This window comes from Lathamus discolor, chromosome 21 (assembly GCF_037157495.1).
Source record: "Lathamus discolor isolate bLatDis1 chromosome 21, bLatDis1.hap1, whole genome shotgun sequence".
In the NCBI taxonomy this organism is placed as follows: Eukaryota; Metazoa; Chordata; class Aves; order Psittaciformes; family Psittacidae; genus Lathamus; species Lathamus discolor.
The window spans coordinates 2,379,362-2,392,432 of record NC_088904.1 but is presented as its reverse complement, the minus strand read 5'-3'; positions in this window follow the sequence as shown (position 1 = coordinate 2,392,432).

Genomic DNA, 13,071 nt, shown 5'->3' with positions numbered 1-13,071 from the left:
CCTCAACTTCTGCTACTTCTACACCCATCTCCTCTCTGCCAACAACCTCCAGTGCTACCGGCAGAAGCACATCCACCCTGGAGGCCACCACTGAGACTGCCACAACCACCATGCTGGAAACGTACAGCACCGTCTCCCAGGCCTCCTCTTCTCCTGACACTACAGCTTTACGCTCTTCCACTCCAACACAAACTTCTGCTTTAGACACAGCCTCCTCCCTGCTCTCCAGCAGCACGGGAACAATGAGCCCAGCAGCCGAAACAGCCACTGCAGTCACTCCCAGCACAGGTGCAACAACCTCTGCTTCCGCTGTCACCTCAACAAGTACGCAGACAACAGAATCCCCCACCACAGTCCTTGTAACATCATCCTCAACTGTTCCAGGCACAACAACAACCACAGCCACAACATCCACTATGCAGAGCACATCCCAGGAGAACATTTCCTCAGCAACTTCTGCAACATCTACACCCATCTCCTCTCTGCCAACAACCTCCACTGCTGCTGGCAAAAGCACATCCACCCTGGAGGCCACCACTGAGATCGCCACAACCACCGTGCTGGAACAGTCCAGCACCGTCTCCCACTCTACGTCTCCTCCTGACACTACAGCTTTTCGCTCTTTGACTCAAGCACAAACCTCTGCTGTAGAGACAGCCTCCTCCCTGCCCTCCAGCAGCATGGGAACAGCAAGCCCAGCAGCTCAAACAATGACTACAGTCACTCCAAGCACAGCTGCAACATCCTCTGCTTCCGCTATCACCTCAACAAGTACACAGATAACAGAATCCGCCACCACAGTCCTTGTAACATCATCCTCCCCTGCTCCAGGCACCAGAACATCTACAGCCAAAATATCCACTGTTGAGAGCACATCCGAGGAGAGCATTTCCCCAACTTCTGCTACTTCTACACCCAATTCCTCTTTCCCGACAGCCTCTACTGCTACTGGCACAAGCGCATCCACCCTGGAGGCCACCACTGAGACTGCCACAGCCACCACAGTGGAAACGTACAGCACCGTCTCCAAGGCCATGTCTACTCCTGACACAACAGCTTTACGCTCTTCGACCCGAGCACAAACCTCCGCTGTAGAGACAGCCTCCTCCCTGCTCTCCAGCAGCACGGGAACAACGAGCTCAGCAGCTGAAACAACCACCGCTGTCACTCCCAGCACAGGTAGAACATCCTCTGCTTCCACGATCACCTCAACAAGTACACAGACAACACAATCCCCCACCACAGTCCTTGCAACATCATTCTCAACCGCTCCAGGCACAAGCCCAATTACAGCCACAACATCCACTGTTCAGAGCACATCCGAGGAGAACATTTCCTCAACTTCTGCTACTTCTACACCCATCTCCTCTCTGCCAACAACCTCCAGTGCTACCGGCAGAAGCACATCCACCCTGGAGGCCACCACTGAGACTGCCACAACCACCATGCTGGAAACGTACAGCACCGTCTCCCAGGCCTCCTCTTCTCCTGACACTACAGCTTTACGCTCTTCCACTCCAACACAATCTTCTGCTTTAGACACAGCCTCCTCCCTGCTCTCCAGCAGCACGGGAACAATGAGCCCAGCAGCCGAAACAGCCACTGCAGTCACTCCCAGCACAGGTGCAACAACCTCTGCTTCCGCTGTCACCTCAACAAGTACGCAGACAACAGAATCCCCCACCACAGTCCTTGTAACATCATCCTCAACTGTTCCAGGCACAACAACAACCACAGCCACAACATCCACTATGCAGAGCACATCCCAGGAGAACATTTCCTCAGCAACTTCTGCAACATCTACACCCATCTCCTCTCTGCCAACAACCTCCACTGCTGCTGGCAAAAGCACATCCACCCTGGAGGCCACCACTGAGATCGCCACAACCACCGTGCTGGAACAGTCCAGCACCGTCTCCCACTCTACGTCTCCTCCTGACACTACAGCTTTTCGCTCTTTGACTCAAGCACAAACCTCTGCTGTAGAGACAGCCTCCTCCCTGCCCTCCAGCAGCATGGGAACAGCAAGCCCAGCAGCTCAAACAATGACTACAGTCACTCCAAGCACAGCTGCAACATCCTCTGCTTCCGCTATCACCTCAACAAGTACACAGATAACAGAATCCCCCACCACAGTCCTTGTAACATCATCCTCCCCTGCTCCAGGCACCAGAACATCTACAGCCAAAATATCCACTGTTGAGAGCACATCCGAGGAGAGCATTTCCCCAACTTCTGCTACTTCTACACCCAATTCCTCTTTCCCGACAGCCTCTACTGCTACTGGCACAAGCGCATCCACCCTGGAGGCCACCACTGAGACTGCCACAGCCACCACAGTGGAAACGTACAGCACCGTCTCCAAGGCCATGTCTACTCCTGACGCAACAGCTTTACGCTCTTCGACCCGAGCACAAACCTCCGCTGTAGAGACAGCCTCCTCCCTGCTCTCCAGCAGCACGGGAACAACGAGCTCAGCAGCTGAAGCAACCACCGCTGTCACTCCCAGCACAGGTAGAACATCCTCTGCTTCCACGATCACCTCAACAAGTACACAGACAACAGAATCCCCCACCACAGTCCTTGCAACATCATTCTCAACCGCTCCAGGCACAAGCCCAATTACAGCCACAACATCCACTGTTCAGAGCACATCCGAGGAGAACATTTCCTCAACTTCTGCTACTTCTACACCCATCTCCTCTCTGCCAACAACCTCCAGTGCTACCGGCAGAAGCACATCCACCCTGGAGGCCACCACTGAGACTGCCACAACCACCATGCTGGAAACGTACAGCACCGTCTCCCAGGCCTCCTCTTCTCCTGACACTACAGCTTTACGCTCTTCCACTCCAACACAAACTTCTGCTTTAGACACAGCCTCCTCCCTGCTCTCCAGCAGCACGGGAACAATGAGCCCAGCAGCCGAAACAGCCACTGCAGTCACTCCCAGCACAGGTGCAACAACCTCTGCTTCCGCTGTCACCTCAACAAGTACGCAGACAACAGAATCCCCCACCACAGTCCTTGTAACATCATCCTCAACTGTTCCAGGCACAAGAACAACCACAGCCACAACATCCACTATGCAGAGCACATCCCACGAGAACATTTCCTCAGCAACTTCTGCAACATCTACACCCATCTCCTCTCTGCCAACAACCTCCACTGCTGCTGGCAAAAGCACATCCACCCTGGAGGCCACCACTGAGATCGCCACAACCACCGTGCTGGAACAGTCCAGCACCGTCTCCCACTCTACGTCTCCTCCTGACACTACAGCTTTTCGCTCTTTGACTCAAGCACAAACCTCTGCTGTAGAGACAGCCTCCTCCCTGCCCTCCAGCAGCATGGGAACAGCAAGCCCAGCAGCTCAAACAATGACTACAGTCACTCCAAGCACAGCTGCAACATCCTCTGCTTCCGCTATCACCTCAACAAGTACACAGATAACAGAATCCCCCACCACAGTCCTTGTAACATCATCCTCCCCTGCTCCAGGCACCAGAACATCTACAGCCAAAATATCCACTGTTGAGAGCACATCCGAGGAGAGCATTTCCCCAACTTCTGCTACTTCTACACCCAATTCCTCTTTCCCGACAGCCTCTACTGCTACTGGCACAAGCGCATCCACCCTGGAGGCCACCACTGAGACTGCCACAGCCACCACAGTGGAAACGTACAGCACCGTCTCCAAGGCCATGTCTACTCCTGACACAACAGCTTTACGCTCTTCGACCCGAGCACAAACCTCCGCTGTAGAGACAGCCTCCTCCCTGCTCTCCAGCAGCACGGGAACAACGAGCTCAGCAGCTGAAACAACCACCGCTGTCACTCCCAGCACAGGTAGAACATCCTCTGCTTCCACGATCACCTCAACAAGTACACAGACAACAGAATCCCCCACCACAGTCCTTGTAACATCATTCTCAACCGCTCCAGGCACAAGCCCAATTACAGCCACAACATCCACTGTTCAGAGCACATCCGAGGAGAACATTTCCTCAACTTCTGCTACTTCTACACCCATCTCCTCTCTGCCAACAACGTCCAGTGCTACCGGCAGAAGCACATCCACCCTGGAGGCCACCACTGAGACTGCCACAACCACCATGCTGGAAACGTACAGCACCGTCTCCCAGGCCTCCTCTTCTCCTGACACTACAGCTTTACGCTCTTCCACTCCAACACAAACTTCTGCTTTAGACACAGCCTCCTCCCTGCTCTCCAGCAGCACGGGAACAATGAGCCCAGCAGCCGAAACAGCCACTGCAGTCACTCCCAGCACAGGTGCAACAACCTCTGCTTCCGCTGTCACCTCAACAAGTACGCAGACAACAGAATCCCCCACCACAGTCCTTGTAACATCATCCTCAACTGTTCCAGGCACAACAACAACCACAGCCACAACATCCACTATGCAGAGCACATCCCAGGAGAACATTTCCTCAGCAACTTCTGCAACATCTACACCCATCTCCTCTCTGCCAACAACCTCCACTGCTGCTGGCAAAAGCACATCCACCCTGGAGGCCACCACTGAGATCGCCACAACCACCGTGCTGGAACAGTCCAGCACCGTCTCCCACTCTACGTCTCCTCCTGACACTACAGCTTTTCGCTCTTTGACTCAAGCACAAACCTCTGCTGTAGAGACAGCCTCCTCCCTGCCCTCCAGCAGCATGGGAACAGCAAGCCCAGCAGCTCAAACAATGACTACAGTCACTCCAAGCACAGCTGCAACATCCTCTGCTTCCGCTATCACCTCAACAAGTACACAGATAACAGAATCCCCCACCACAGTCCTTGTAACATCATCCTCCCCTGCTCCAGGCACCAGAACATCTACAGCCAAAATATCCACTGTTGAGAGCACATCCGAGGAGAGCATTTCCCCAACTTCTGCTACTTCTACACCCAATTCCTCTTTCCCGACAGCCTCTACTGCTACTGGCACAAGCGCATCCACCCTGGAGGCCACCACTGAGACTGCCACAGCCACCACAGTGGAAACGTACAGCACCGTCTCCAAGGCCATGTCTACTCCTGACACAACAGCTTTACGCTCTTCGACCCGAGCACAAACCTCCGCTGTAGAGACAGCCTCCTCCCTGCTCTCCAGCAGCACGGGAACAACGAGCTCAGCAGCTGAAACAACCACCGCTGTCACTCCCAGCACAGGTAGAACATCCTCTGCTTCCACGATCACCTCAACAAGTACACAGACAACAGAATCCCCCACCACAGTCCTTGTAACATCATTCTCAACCGCTCCAGGCACAAGCCCAATTACAGCCACAACATCCACTGTTCAGAGCACATCCGAGGAGAACATTTCCTCAACTTCTGCTACTTCTACACCCATCTCCTCTCTGCCAACAACCTCCAGTGCTACCGGCAGAAGCACATCCACCCTGGAGGCCACCACTGAGACTGCCACAACCACCATGCTGGAAACGTACAGCACCGTCTCCCAGGCCTCCTCTTCTCCTGACACTACAGCTTTACGCTCTTCCACTCCAACACAAACTTCTGCTTTAGACACAGCCTCCTCCCTGCTCTCCAGCAGCACGGGAACAATGAGCCCAGCAGCCGAAACAGCCACTGCAGTCACTCCCAGCACAGGTGCAACAACCTCTGCTTCCGCTGTCACCTCAACAAGTACGCAGACAACAGAATCCCCCACCACAGTCCTTGTAACATCATCCTCAACTGTTCCAGGCACAAGAACAACCACAGCCACAACATCCACTATGCAGAGCACATCCCAGGAGAACATTTCCTCAGCAACTTCTGCAACATCTACACCCATCTCCTCTCTGCCAACAACCTCCACTGCTGCTGGCAAAAGCACATCCACCCTGGAGGCCACCACTGAGATCGCCACAACCACCGTGCTGGAACAGTCCAGCACCGTCTCCCACTCTACGTCTCCTCCTGACACTACAGCTTTTCGCTCTTTGACTCAAGCACAAACCTCTGCTGTAGAGACAGCCTCCTCCCTGCCCTCCAGCAGCATGGGAACAGCAAGCCCAGCAGCTCAAACAATGACTACAGTCACTCCAAGCACAGCTGCAACATCCTCTGCTTCCGCTATCACCTCAACAAGTACACAGATAACAGAATCCGCCACCACAGTCCTTGTAACATCATCCTCCCCTGCTCCAGGCACCAGAACATCTACAGCCAAAATATCCACTGTTGAGAGCACATCCGAGGAGAGCATTTCCCCAACTTCTGCTACTTCTACACCCAATTCCTCTTTCCCGACAGCCTCTACTGCTACTGGCACAAGCGCATCCACCCTGGAGGCCACCACTGAGACTGCCACAGCCACCACAGTGGAAACGTACAGCACCGTCTCCAAGGCCATGTCTACTCCTGACACAACAGCTTTACGCTCTTCGACCCGAGCACAAACCTCCGCTGTAGAGACAGCCTCCTCCCTGCTCTCCAGCAGCACGGGAACAACGAGCTCAGCAGCTGAAACAACCACCGCTGTCACTCCCAGCACAGGTAGAACATCCTCTGCTTCCACGATCACCTCAACAAGTACACAGACAACACAATCCCCCACCACAGTCCTTGCAACATCATTCTCAACCGCTCCAGGCACAAGCCCAATTACAGCCACAACATCCACTGTTCAGAGCACATCCGAGGAGAACATTTCCTCAACTTCTGCTACTTCTACACCCATCTCCTCTCTGCCAACAACCTCCAGTGCTACCGGCAGAAGCACATCCACCCTGGAGGCCACCACTGAGACTGCCACAACCACCATGCTGGAAACGTACAGCACCGTCTCCCAGGCCTCCTCTTCTCCTGACACTACAGCTTTACGCTCTTCCACTCCAACACAATCTTCTGCTTTAGACACAGCCTCCTCCCTGCTCTCCAGCAGCACGGGAACAATGAGCCCAGCAGCCGAAACAGCCACTGCAGTCACTCCCAGCACAGGTGCAACAACCTCTGCTTCCGCTGTCACCTCAACAAGTACGCAGACAACAGAATCCCCCACCACAGTCCTTGTAACATCATCCTCAACTGTTCCAGGCACAAGAACAACCACAGCCACAACATCCACTATGCAGAGCACATCCCAGGAGAACATTTCCTCAGCAACTTCTGCAACATCTACACCCATCTCCTCTCTGCCAACAACCTCCACTGCTGCTGGCAAAAGCACATCCACCCTGGAGGCCACCACTGAGGTCGCCACAACCACCGTGCTGGAACAGTCCAGCACCGTCTCCCACTCTACGTCTCCTCCTGACACTACAGCTTTTCGCTCTTTGACTCAAGCACAAACCTCTGCTGTAGAGACAGCCTCCTCCCTGCCCTCCAGCAGCATGGGAACAGCAAGCCCAGCAGCTCAAACAATGACTACAGTCACTCCAAGCACAGCTGCAACATCCTCTGCTTCCGCTATCACCTCAACAAGTACACAGATAACAGAATCCCCCACCACAGTCCTTGTAACATCATCCTCCCCTGCTCCAGGCACCAGAACATCTACAGCCAAAATATCCACTGTTGAGAGCACATCCGAGGAGAGCATTTCCCCAACTTCTGCTACTTCTACACCCAATTCCTCTTTCCCGACAGCCTCTACTGCTACTGGCACAAGCGCATCCACCCTGGAGGCCACCACTGAGACTGCCACAGCCACCACAGTGGAAACGTACAGCACCGTCTCCAAGGCCATGTCTACTCCTGACACAACAGCTTTACGCTCTTCGACCCGAGCACAAACCTCCGCTGTAGAGACAGCCTCCTCCCTGCTCTCCAGCAGCACGGGAACAACGAGCTCAGCAGCTGAAACAACCACCGCTGTCACTCCCAGCACAGGTAGAACATCCTCTGCTTCCACGATCACCTCAACAAGTACACAGACAACACAATCCCCCACCACAGTCCTTGTAACATCATTCTCAACCGCTCCAGGCACAAGCCCAATTACAGCCACAACATCCACTGTTCAGAGCACATCCGAGGAGAACATTTCCTCAACTTCTGCTACTTCTACACCCATCTCCTCTCTGCCAACAACGTCCAGTGCTACCGGCAGAAGCACATCCACCCTGGAGGCCACCACTGAGACTGCCACAACCACCATGCTGGAAACGTACAGCACCGTCTCCCAGGCCTCCTCTTCTCCTGACACTACAGCTTTACGCTCTTCCACTCCAACACAAACTTCTGCTTTAGACACAGCCTCCTCCCTGCTCTCCAGCAGCACGGGAACAATGAGCCCAGCAGCCGAAACAGCCACTGCAGTCACTCCCAGCACAGGTGCAACAACCTCTGCTTCCGCTGTCACCTCAACAAGTACGCAGACAACAGAATCCCCCACCACAGTCCTTGTAACATCATCCTCAACTGTTCCAGGCACAACAACAACCACAGCCACAACATCCACTATGCAGAGCACATCCCAGGAGAACATTTCCTCAGCAACTTCTGCAACATCTACACCCATCTCCTCTCTGCCAACAACCTCCACTGCTGCTGGCAAAAGCACATCCACCCTGGAGGCCACCACTGAGATCGCCACAACCACCGTGCTGGAACAGTCCAGCACCGTCTCCCACTCTACGTCTCCTCCTGACACTACAGCTTTTCGCTCTTTGACTCAAGCACAAACCTCTGCTGTAGAGACAGCCTCCTCCCTGCCCTCCAGCAGCATGGGAACAGCAAGCCCAGCAGCTCAAACAATGACTACAGTCACTCCAAGCACAGCTGCAACATCCTCTGCTTCCGCTATCACCTCAACAAGTACACAGATAACAGAATCCGCCACCACAGTCCTTGTAACATCATCCTCCCCTGCTCCAGGCACCAGAACATCTACAGCCAAAATATCCACTGTTGAGAGCACATCCGAGGAGAGCATTTCCCCAACTTCTGCTACTTCTACACCCAATTCCTCTTTCCCGACAGCCTCTACTGCTACTGGCACAAGCGCATCCACCCTGGAGGCCACCACTGAGACTGCCACAGCCACCACAGTGGAAACGTACAGCACCGTCTCCAAGGCCATGTCTACTCCTGACACAACAGCTTTACGCTCTTCGACCCGAGCACAAACCTCCGCTGTAGAGACAGCCTCCTCCCTGCTCTCCAGCAGCACGGGAACAACGAGCTCAGCAGCTGAAACAACCACCGCTGTCACTCCCAGCACAGGTAGAACATCCTCTGCTTCCACGATCACCTCAACAAGTACACAGACAACACAATCCCCCACCACAGTCCTTGCAACATCATTCTCAACCGCTCCAGGCACAAGCCCAATTACAGCCACAACATCCACTGTTCAGAGCACATCCGAGGAGAACATTTCCTCAACTTCTGCTACTTCTACACCCATCTCCTCTCTGCCAACAACCTCCAGTGCTACCGGCAGAAGCACATCCACCCTGGAGGCCACCACTGAGACTGCCACAACCACCATGCTGGAAACGTACAGCACCGTCTCCCAGGCCTCCTCTTCTCCTGACACTACAGCTTTACGCTCTTCCACTCCAACACAATCTTCTGCTTTAGACACAGCCTCCTCCCTGCTCTCCAGCAGCACGGGAACAATGAGCCCAGCAGCCGAAACAGCCACTGCAGTCACTCCCAGCACAGGTGCAACAACCTCTGCTTCCGCTGTCACCTCAACAAGTACGCAGACAACAGAATCCCCCACCACAGTCCTTGTAACATCATCCTCAACTGTTCCAGGCACAAGAACAACCACAGCCACAACATCCACTATGCAGAGCACATCCCAGGAGAACATTTCCTCAGCAACTTCTGCAACATCTACACCCATCTCCTCTCTGCCAACAACCTCCACTGCTGCTGGCAAAAGCACATCCACCCTGGAGGCCACCACTGAGGTCGCCACAACCACCGTGCTGGAACAGTCCAGCACCGTCTCCCACTCTACGTCTCCTCCTGACACTACAGCTTTTCGCTCTTTGACTCAAGCACAAACCTCTGCTGTAGAGACAGCCTCCTCCCTGCCCTCCAGCAGCATGGGAACAGCAAGCCCAGCAGCTCAAACAATGACTACAGTCACTCCAAGCACAGCTGCAACATCCTCTGCTTCCGCTATCACCTCAACAAGTACACAGATAACAGAATCCCCCACCACAGTCCTTGTAACATCATCCTCCCCTGCTCCAGGCACCAGAACATCTACAGCCAAAATATCCACTGTTGAGAGCACATCCGAGGAGAGCATTTCCCCAACTTCTGCTACTTCTACACCCAATTCCTCTTTCCCGACAGCCTCTACTGCTACTGGCACAAGCGCATCCACCCTGGAGGCCACCACTGAGACTGCCACAGCCACCACAGTGGAAACGTACAGCACCGTCTCCAAGGCCATGTCTACTCCTGACACAACAGCTTTACGCTCTTCGACCCGAGCACAAACCTCCGCTGTAGAGACAGCCTCCTCCCTGCTCTCCAGCAGCACGGGAACAACGAGCTCAGCAGCTGAAACAACCACCGCTGTCACTCCCAGCACAGGTAGAACATCCTCTGCTTCCACGATCACCTCAACAAGTACACAGACAACAGAATCCCCCACCACAGTCCTTGTAACATCATTCTCAACCGCTCCAGGCACAAGCCCAATTACAGCCACAACATCCACTGTTCAGAGCACATCCGAGGAGAACATTTCCTCAACTTCTGCTACTTCTACACCCATCTCCTCTCTGCCAACAACGTCCAGTGCTACCGGCAGAAGCACATCCACCCTGGAGGCCACCACTGAGACTGCCACAACCACCATGCTGGAAACGTACAGCACCGTCTCCCAGGCCTCCTCTTCTCCTGACACTACAGCTTTACGCTCTTCCACTCCAACACAAACTTCTGCTTTAGACACAGCCTCCTCCCTGCTCTCCAGCAGCACGGGAACAATGAGCCCAGCAGCCGAAACAGCCACTGCAGTCACTCCCAGCACAGGTGCAACAACCTCTGCTTCCGCTGTCACCTCAACAAGTACGCAGACAACAGAATCCCCCACCACAGTCCTTGTAACATCATCCTCAACTGTTCCAGGCACAACAACAACCACAGCCACAACATCCACTATGCAGAGCACATCCCAGGAGAACATTTCCTCAGCAACTTCTGCAACATCTACACCCATCTCCTCTCTGCCAACAACCTCCACTGCTGCTGGCAAAAGCACATCCACCCTGGAGGCCACCACTGAGATCGCCACAACCACCGTGCTGGAACAGTCCAGCACCGTCTCCCACTCTACGTCTCCTCCTGACACTACAGCTTTTCGCTCTTTGACTCAAGCACAAACCTCTGCTGTAGAGACAGCCTCCTCCCTGCCCTCCAGCAGCATGGGAACAGCAAGCCCAGCAGCTCAAACAATGACTACAGTCACTCCAAGCACAGCTGCAACATCCTCTGCTTCCGCTATCACCTCAACAAGTACACAGATAACAGAATCCGCCACCACAGTCCTTGTAACATCATCCTCCCCTGCTCCAGGCACCAGAACATCTACAGCCAAAATATCCACTGTTGAGAGCACATCCGAGGAGAGCATTTCCCCAACTTCTGCTACTTCTACACCCAATTCCTCTTTCCCGACAGCCTCTACTGCTACTGGCACAAGCGCATCCACCCTGGAGGCCACCACTGAGACTGCCACAGCCACCACAGTGGAAACGTACAGCACCGTCTCCAAGGCCATGTCTACTCCTGACACAACAGCTTTACGCTCTTCGACCCGAGCACAAACCTCCGCTGTAGAGACAGCCTCCTCCCTGCTCTCCAGCAGCACGGGAACAACGAGCTCAGCAGCTGAAACAACCACCGCTGTCACTCCCAGCACAGGTAGAACATCCTCTGCTTCCACGATCACCTCAACAAGTACACAGACAACACAATCCCCCACCACAGTCCTTGCAACATCATTCTCAACCGCTCCAGGCACAAGCCCAATTACAGCCACAACATCCACTGTTCAGAGCACATCCGAGGAGAACATTTCCTCAACTTCTGCTACTTCTACACCCATCTCCTCTCTGCCAACAACCTCCAGTGCTACCGGCAGAAGCACATCCACCCTGGAGGCCACCACTGAGACTGCCACAACCACCATGCTGGAAACGTACAGCACCGTCTCCCAGGCCTCCTCTTCTCCTGACACTACAGCTTTACGCTCTTCCACTCCAACACAATCTTCTGCTTTAGACACAGCCTCCTCCCTGCTCTCCAGCAGCACGGGAACAATGAGCCCAGCAGCCGAAACAGCCACTGCAGTCACTCCCAGCACAGGTGCAACAACCTCTGCTTCCGCTGTCACCTCAACAAGTACGCAGACAACAGAATCCCCCACCACAGTCCTTGTAACATCATCCTCAACTGTTCCAGGCACAAGAACAACCACAGCCACAACATCCACTATGCAGAGCACATCCCAGGAGAACATTTCCTCAGCAACTTCTGCAACATCTACACCCATCTCCTCTCTGCCAACAACCTCCACTGCTGCTGGCAAAAGCACATCCACCCTGGAGGCCACCACTGAGGTCGCCACAACCACCGTGCTGGAACAGTCCAGCACCGTCTCCCACTCTACGTCTCCTCCTGACACTACAGCTTTTCGCTCTTTGACTCAAGCACAAACCTCTGCTGTAGAGACAGCCTCCTCCCTGCCCTCCAGCAGCATGGGAACAGCAAGCCCAGCAGCTCAAACAATGACTACAGTCACTCCAAGCACAGCTGCAACATCCTCTGCTTCCGCTATCACCTCAACAAGTACACAGATAACAGAATCCCCCACCACAGTCCTTGTAACATCATCCTCCCCTGCTCCAGGCACCAGAACATCTACAGCCAAAATATCCACTGTTGAGAGCACATCCGAGGAGAGCATTTCCCCAACTTCTGCTACTTCTACACCCAATTCCTCTTTCCCGACAGCCTCTACTGCTACTGGCACAAGCGCATCCACCCTGGAGGCCACCACTGAGACTGCCACAGCCACCACAGTGGAAACGTACAGCACCGTCTCCAAGGCCATGTCTACTCCTGACACAACAG